A 7,022-nucleotide genomic window follows, 5' to 3' on the forward strand; every position below is an offset into this window, starting at 1 on the left:
ACACATAAGATCAACACTCTACCTGGTGAAGCCGAAGAAAGAGGTGAGTACGACTAATTAATAAGGTCCAATTAGAGCTTTACGTTACTGTTTTTTGCATTTAGCTCGAGTCAAGTCTGTCATCATACACGTCACTTCCTGTGGGAATCAAAGGTGGGAAACTGGGGCTAGATTTGGCTTTCAGACTTTCCAAGTTGGTGACGCGTTGTTGACACCTGACGTACAAAACAAATAGCCGACGATCGTTCAAATGTGTTTAATGGTTTGAAACTTTTCCTAAATATAGAAAATTCACACATGCATGTGATGCATTTTGCCAACGTCCACAATGTGCCATTGACTTAGGTTGTAGTCGCCCATCTGCTTCAACATTGTAACTTAAATCAGTTATAAAAGGTGTGTGCTAGTAGGCCCATGTTTTGAGCTCTTGTACACGCTGTAGTGAGGAAATTAATTTCTTTGGGGTGTCCTTTGTTATTGTGGCCTCCATGTTTTTACACACCTGATGCTCTAGGCTACGCCCAACAGTTAGTGGCAGGAATGCCACAAGTTGTTATGCCAAACACCAATATAACAGAAAAGAAGTGGCCTAAAGGTTAGTGAAGCCAGTGTGTGACCGGGAGGTCGTCAGTTCAATCCCCAGATAACATGGGTGAGGAAAGCAGTGCTTGTCCCTGCCTCATTTACCACTACTGAGGTGCCCTTGAGCAAGGCCCTTTACATTCACGTTCCGTGATCAGACTCTGGTTACAGAGACCTTAGTGGTCCCCTAATCCTGTATCTGAAGTCTCTTTTATATAGACCTTAGTGGTCCCCTACTCCTGTATCTGAAGTCTTCTTTTATATAGACCTTAGTGGTCCCTAGTCCTGTATCTAAGCTCCTTTTATAACCTTAGTTGTCCCTAATACTGTATCTGGATCTCTTTATATAGACCTTAGTGGTCCCTAATACTGTATCTGAAGTCTCTTTTATAAGACCGTAGTGGTCCCCTATCTGTATGCTGAAGTCTCTTTTATATAGACCTTATGGTCCCCTATACTGTATCTGAAGTCCTCTTATATGACCTTAGTGGTCCCTAATCTGTATCTGACGTCTCTTTATATAGACCTTAGTTGGTCCCTAATACTGTATCTAAGTCTCTTTTATATAGACCTTAGTGGTCCCTAATACTGTATCTGAAGTCTCTTTATTATAGACCTTAGTGGTCCCCTAATACTGTATCTGAAGTCTCTTTTATATAGACCTAGTGGTCCCTAATACTGTATCTTGAAGTCTCTTTATTGACCTTAGTGTCCAATACTGTATCTAAGTCTCTTTTATATAGACCTTATTGTCCCCTAATCTGTATCTGAAGTCTTTTATATAGACCTTAGTGTCCCAATACTGTATCGAAGTCTCTTTTATATAGACCTTAGTGGTCCCCTATACTGTATCTGAGTCTCTTTATATAGACCTTAGTGGTCCCAATACTGTATCTGAAGTCTCTTTATATAGACCTTATGGCCCCATCATACTGATATCTGAAGTCTTTTATAAGACCTTAGTGGTCCCTAATACGTATCTAAGTCTCTTTATATGATCTTATTGCCCATAATACTGTATCTGGAAGTCTCTTTTATATAGACCTTAGTGGTCCCTAAATCTGTATCTGAATTATCTTTATATAGACCTTAGTGTCCCCTAATACTGTATCTGAAGTCTCTTTATTAGACCTAGTGTCCCTAATACTGTATCTGAAGTCCTTTATATAGACCTTAGTGGTCCCTAATACTGACTGAAGTCTCTTTTATATAGACCTTAGTGGTCCCTATACTGTATCTGAAGCTCTTTTAATGACCTTAGTAGTGGTCCCAAAACTGTATCTGAAGTCTCTTTTATATAACCTTAGTGGTCCCCTATACTGTATCTGAAGTCTCTTTTATATAGACCTTAGTGGTCCCTAATCCTGTATCTGAAGTCTCTTTATATAGACCTTAGTGTCCCTAATCCTGTATCGAAGTCTCTTTATGTAGACCTTAGTGGCCCTAATACTGTATTGAAGTCTCTTTATAGACCTTAGTGGTCCCTAACTGTATCTGAAGTCTCTTTTATAGAGCCTTAGTGCCCCATACTACTGATTCTCTTTTATATAGACCTTGTGGTCCCTAATACTGTATCTGAAGTTCTTTATATAGACCTTAGTGGTCCCCTAATACTGATCTGAAGTCTCTTTAGAGACCTTAGTTGTCCCTAATACTGTATCTGAAGTCTCTTTATATAGACCTTAGTGGTCCCCTAATACTGTATCTGAATTCTCTTTTATATAGACCAGTGGTCCCTAATACTGTATCTGAAGTCTCTTTATATACACCTTGGTCCTAATACTGTATCTGAAGTCTCTTTTATATAGACCTTAGTGGTCCCCTGATACGTATCTGAAGTCTCTTTTATAGAGACCTTAGTGGTCCCTAATACTGTATCTGAAGTCTCTTATATTGACCTTAGTGGTCCCCTAATACTGTATCTGAAGACTTTTATATAGACCTTAGTGCTCCCCTAATGCTGTATCTGAAGTCTCTTTCATATAGACCTTAGTGGTCCCCTAATACTCTGTATCTGAAGTCTCTTTTATATAACCTTAGTGGTCCCTAAGACTGTATCTGAAGTCTGCTTATATAGCCTTAGTGTCCCTAATACTGTATCTGAAGTCTCTTTTATATAGACCTTAGTGGTCCCCTAATACTGTATCTAATCTTCTCAGGGCTGGGAACTCATAGTATTGTTTAAAAACCTCATAAGTGAAATTGTCATGCAATGTACTTTTACCTAAGCTTTTATTTACCACTTTCATCACTGCTTTACTATATCTCACATGGCTGGGTTTTGCCATCGTTTTCAGAATCGATCTCCAATTCTGATTCCCAAGGTTCCAATCTGTCCAGTGCTGATTCAATATCAGTAGACTTTGTCTGGTGCACGACTTAAACAAAATGTTCGCCATGTACACATGGTCCACCAAACAAGGTTTTCCTATCCTGAGACTAGTTTGCAGAGACACAGGCCTTAGCTACCGCCAGGATTAGTGTGACTTCGGTTTAAAAATGCCAATAAACTAGGGAGCATGTTATTTTCACCATCCCAAATGCTGTGATGGACTACCTTACATAATCCTTGCAACCATATGACACAAAAATAGATTACATTAACGGATCATTGCATATTTTAATGAAAAAAGTAAATTTTTTTTTGTTTTTTAAAAACATGCAAAAAACATTCATTGTCATACGTCAGTTGATCATGTGGACGGCGTTTTCTGTCTTGGTCGAGTACCGCTTAATTGCATGCTGGCCGGATCTGCATGAGGGGCTCCGGGGGCTGTGGCCTTGCGCTGTGTGCTTGCGCGTGCGGGGGGCCGTGTGGCTGTGCCTAACCTCTCTGGACGGTGACGTCCACGGAAAACCCAGTCCGCCAGGGTGAGCTGGTGTCTCCCCAGCCCAAGTCTACACGTCCGTGCTCGTAAGACTACGAGAACTACACGCTCTCCAGGTAGGGGTGGGAATCCGCCAGACACGCCCTACCTAATACGATAATCTCGCGATTACGAGATGTTGCTAATTTTAAAAATATTGAGAATTCTCGTTTTATTAAAATAATGTTTCTCAAACTGCCTTAAAACTGACCATCACATAAATAATAAAGATGATCTTGGCAGCTGCGTATCTATACAGTACTTGCCACTATATAAATATCGCGATCCTTTTGCTGGTATAGGATCTCCCCCCCCCCCCCCCCCGCCCGCCCCATATCCGGTGATACTCTGGTCCCTGCATTGTCTTTTCATGACGGTTTGATGGCTCACACCTCTCTGCTGTGTAGACATGCTGGGACCGAACCAAGCCAAGCCTACGAGATATACCCTTCTCCAGTGTAGGGCTTCAGTGTATGAGAAAGATATGGTGAACTGGCGATAACACGTGGTATATGGTCGTCCCGCGATATTACTTGCGATAATAAATATTAGTTCAAGATATTAAGGTCTTTCAAGTGCATTTTTGAATATAATATGACTGTACTGTAATGTTTTCAGTATTCTTCTGAATTAAATTGCTCGTTGAAATGACAACAAACAAAAGGAAATCCTTCCCCAACATTCTGGTTTTTACACAATGATTTAAAAAGCTGCAAAAATTGACATCAAGTTAATAGGCGGTTTTAAACAGATTGGTTTTGAGCTGCAATGTCATGGGAATTAATCTGCCTTTTCTATTCAGGGGTGTAATGATTCCAGAGAAACTGGTGATGAATAATATTTATATAATAATATACATTATATTCTTTCATATAATCTGATATATATATTATAATATATATATCATACACTCCATTGCATGTCGTTCTCTGCTCTGCCCTTCAAGTATCCATTTCAGAGAGCTTTCACTATGTGAGAAATCAGATATACTGATTATTATGTAGTTATTATTTATTTAGTATATATTTTTTTGTACCAATACACGTGATGTCGGATTGCGGTGATAATTTTCGGTTGACTTTGGGACTTTCACAAAATCTTTCACATTTAGATTTACGATAAATTAGTTAAGTGTCATCAGTAATGTGGATATAATGACAAGTGGGTAAAGGCAAAATAATAATAATAATATAATAATAACAATCATAATAATAACCTTGCAGCTTTAAAATCCGAAAGATCACACTTATGCCACTGTTTTGCACTACATGCTTGCTTCGTAGGTGTGTCTCTAGACCTACTCTATCTGTATAGTGTTTGAGATAACTCGTTACGAGCTTTTGATTCTAATAAATGAATAGAATTTAAATGGGCCATCGTAGATCTCCAAAATGTAAGACGTATATCTAGTGTTCCACATATTATATTGATATCCTTACATTGCCCGCCCTCGTTTTCCTGATGTAAGATGTGGGTAGTCGTCCACAACAAATTGGAAGTTTGGAAAACAAACTGTCTCTTACACATCATCATACTGATTTTTTGGTAGAATTTCATTATCATTATAACAAAACCACAACTTCCAAACCATCCTGGAACAGCATGGAAATTCCACTAGGAGCAGTATAGCACAGCCATGCTGAGCCGACTGCTACTGTGCTGCACTGTGGATTGCATAATTCAAACTAGTGGCTGCTGGCCACTGAGATATGCCACGTCACCTCCTGGGCACTGCCAGGTGCCTTTTGAGCAAGGCACCGTACCCCCCCAACCGCTGCAGGGCGCTGGTCCAGCGGCAGCCCCCTCACTCTGACATCCTCCACTAGTGCCTGAATAGGTCCTGCGCCTTTGTGTGTATTTCAGTCCTGGTGTGAATACTAACAAAAGTGTATCACAGAGTGTGAATGTATTTCCCCCGGGGCGCAATAATGTATAAATAGTAGTATAGCTGACAAAAAGTTTCATTGGACTCTCATTTCATTTCTATTTGCTCATATTCCTCTATGTACATGCTTTGGTCCTTCGCTCACGTCATCCCGTTGGCCCACGTAGAGTGAAAATATCAGGAGGAAGATATGCTGCTGGTCCAATTATTGCCTATGGTTTTACAATTTTTATGGTATGCAAGGGGGAATACTTATTTTTACAGCCTGTATGCTGAGAAGACTAATCACATTGGATCATTCCCACTGTCGCTAAGTTAATTATTTGTATCTTTGTCATTGGTGTGCATCAAGTAGTAGATTATTTCATTGTTGATTAAATGTCTTGCTTTCTCAAGTATTTTGTTTAGTCCGAGATCTTCAACAGGGGGTTCGGGCCCCTAGGTGCCAGTCATAGACACGGTAAACAGAGGTATCAATTCTTCCACCTCGGTATATCCCTCTGTAGATGTAGAGCAAGTTCTTTGACCAGTGGAATGGCGTTTGTTGTTTTAAAATGACTAAAGTATCCCTCTCTCATCCCCCACACACCCCAACCTGACAAACAAATAGAGATGTACAACCCAGTAGCGTATTGCCTACGATACTGCCTAACAGTCTGTAAGCGGTATCAGGCATACTGGAGTTTATGCCCCAATGTGATACCACATGAAAGGCCCTAACAAAATCTAAGTTAAAGTATTCTTTATGTCTTTTTCCATTATAACTGGCAACAAAGAAAGTTCTGTGGCCGTTCATTTTGATTGTGTTTGTGGTTCATTGATTGTGTGTTTGTTTCATGTTCATAAGCGGGGGGGGGACCAAACCGATGCATTGATTACCAAATAGTTGTCGATAGTTGACAACTACTCGATTCATCTGTTGCAGCCTGCATTAGAAAATCATCGCGACAAATGTATTATAGCTGGTGTGTTTTGTTTCCCCTCTGTGTTGCGGTTGTATTCTTTATTTGCTTCAGGAGTAATGGGTTTTTAAATCCAAACAGCTTTATTTTAAATGGTTTATCAGACACTTCAAATTGATTGGAACACTTTTTATACTTTCAGGCAAAAAAGGAGAACAAATTGGAAGTGTCTTATCACTAGCCCGTTGGGATCTCGGGAGTCCTAAGAAGACACAGCGGAGCCTCGATCATCGCGCTATACATCATTGCCAAGAGGCTGGAGGGAGCCCCTCCATTTTTGAGGGCATTATGAGCTATAACGCGCCATAAATCCCTACGCAGTGCACTTTGTTCTCTCACTGCCACTTTCTCCCCTGCTCCACCTCCAACAAGCAAAACATATTCTCACTATTAGTTTCCAAATCCTCTCCCATGTCTCTCTCCCAGGATGCACCCCTTGACGTGTGGCCCGTGCAGTCACAGACAGCGTGGGTGACGAGGGGAGCCCAGGTCCTCAGGATGTAAAAACTCTCTTGTCCTCTTTTTTAGGGGGCCTGAGGGTGGGATGGTATGGGGTCAGACTACAGCATTGAAAACCATTTTAGGATTAGAGGAATATTGGCTATCTAGAACAACACGATGCAATTCTACTAAATACACACAGGGGAGGGGGACCTCAAGAGACCAGGTGGAGTGGGGGTGCCCCCCATGCCCCCCCCCACCCCCTTCCTAGCCCACCCATGCAGC

The 7,022-nt window shown here is 40.9% G+C and overlaps 1 protein-coding gene across 1 annotated transcript in view; it reads left to right on the forward strand.

The window, feature by feature from the left end:
- crybgx (crystallin beta gamma X) overlaps nucleotides 1–7,022 on the forward strand; it is a 15,262-nt gene that overhangs the window by 7,437 nt on the left and 803 nt on the right. The window lies entirely within an intron of this gene.

This window comes from Etheostoma spectabile, unplaced genomic scaffold (assembly GCF_008692095.1).
Source record: "Etheostoma spectabile isolate EspeVRDwgs_2016 unplaced genomic scaffold, UIUC_Espe_1.0 scaffold270, whole genome shotgun sequence".
Taxonomy (NCBI): domain Eukaryota; kingdom Metazoa; phylum Chordata; class Actinopteri; order Perciformes; family Percidae; genus Etheostoma; species Etheostoma spectabile.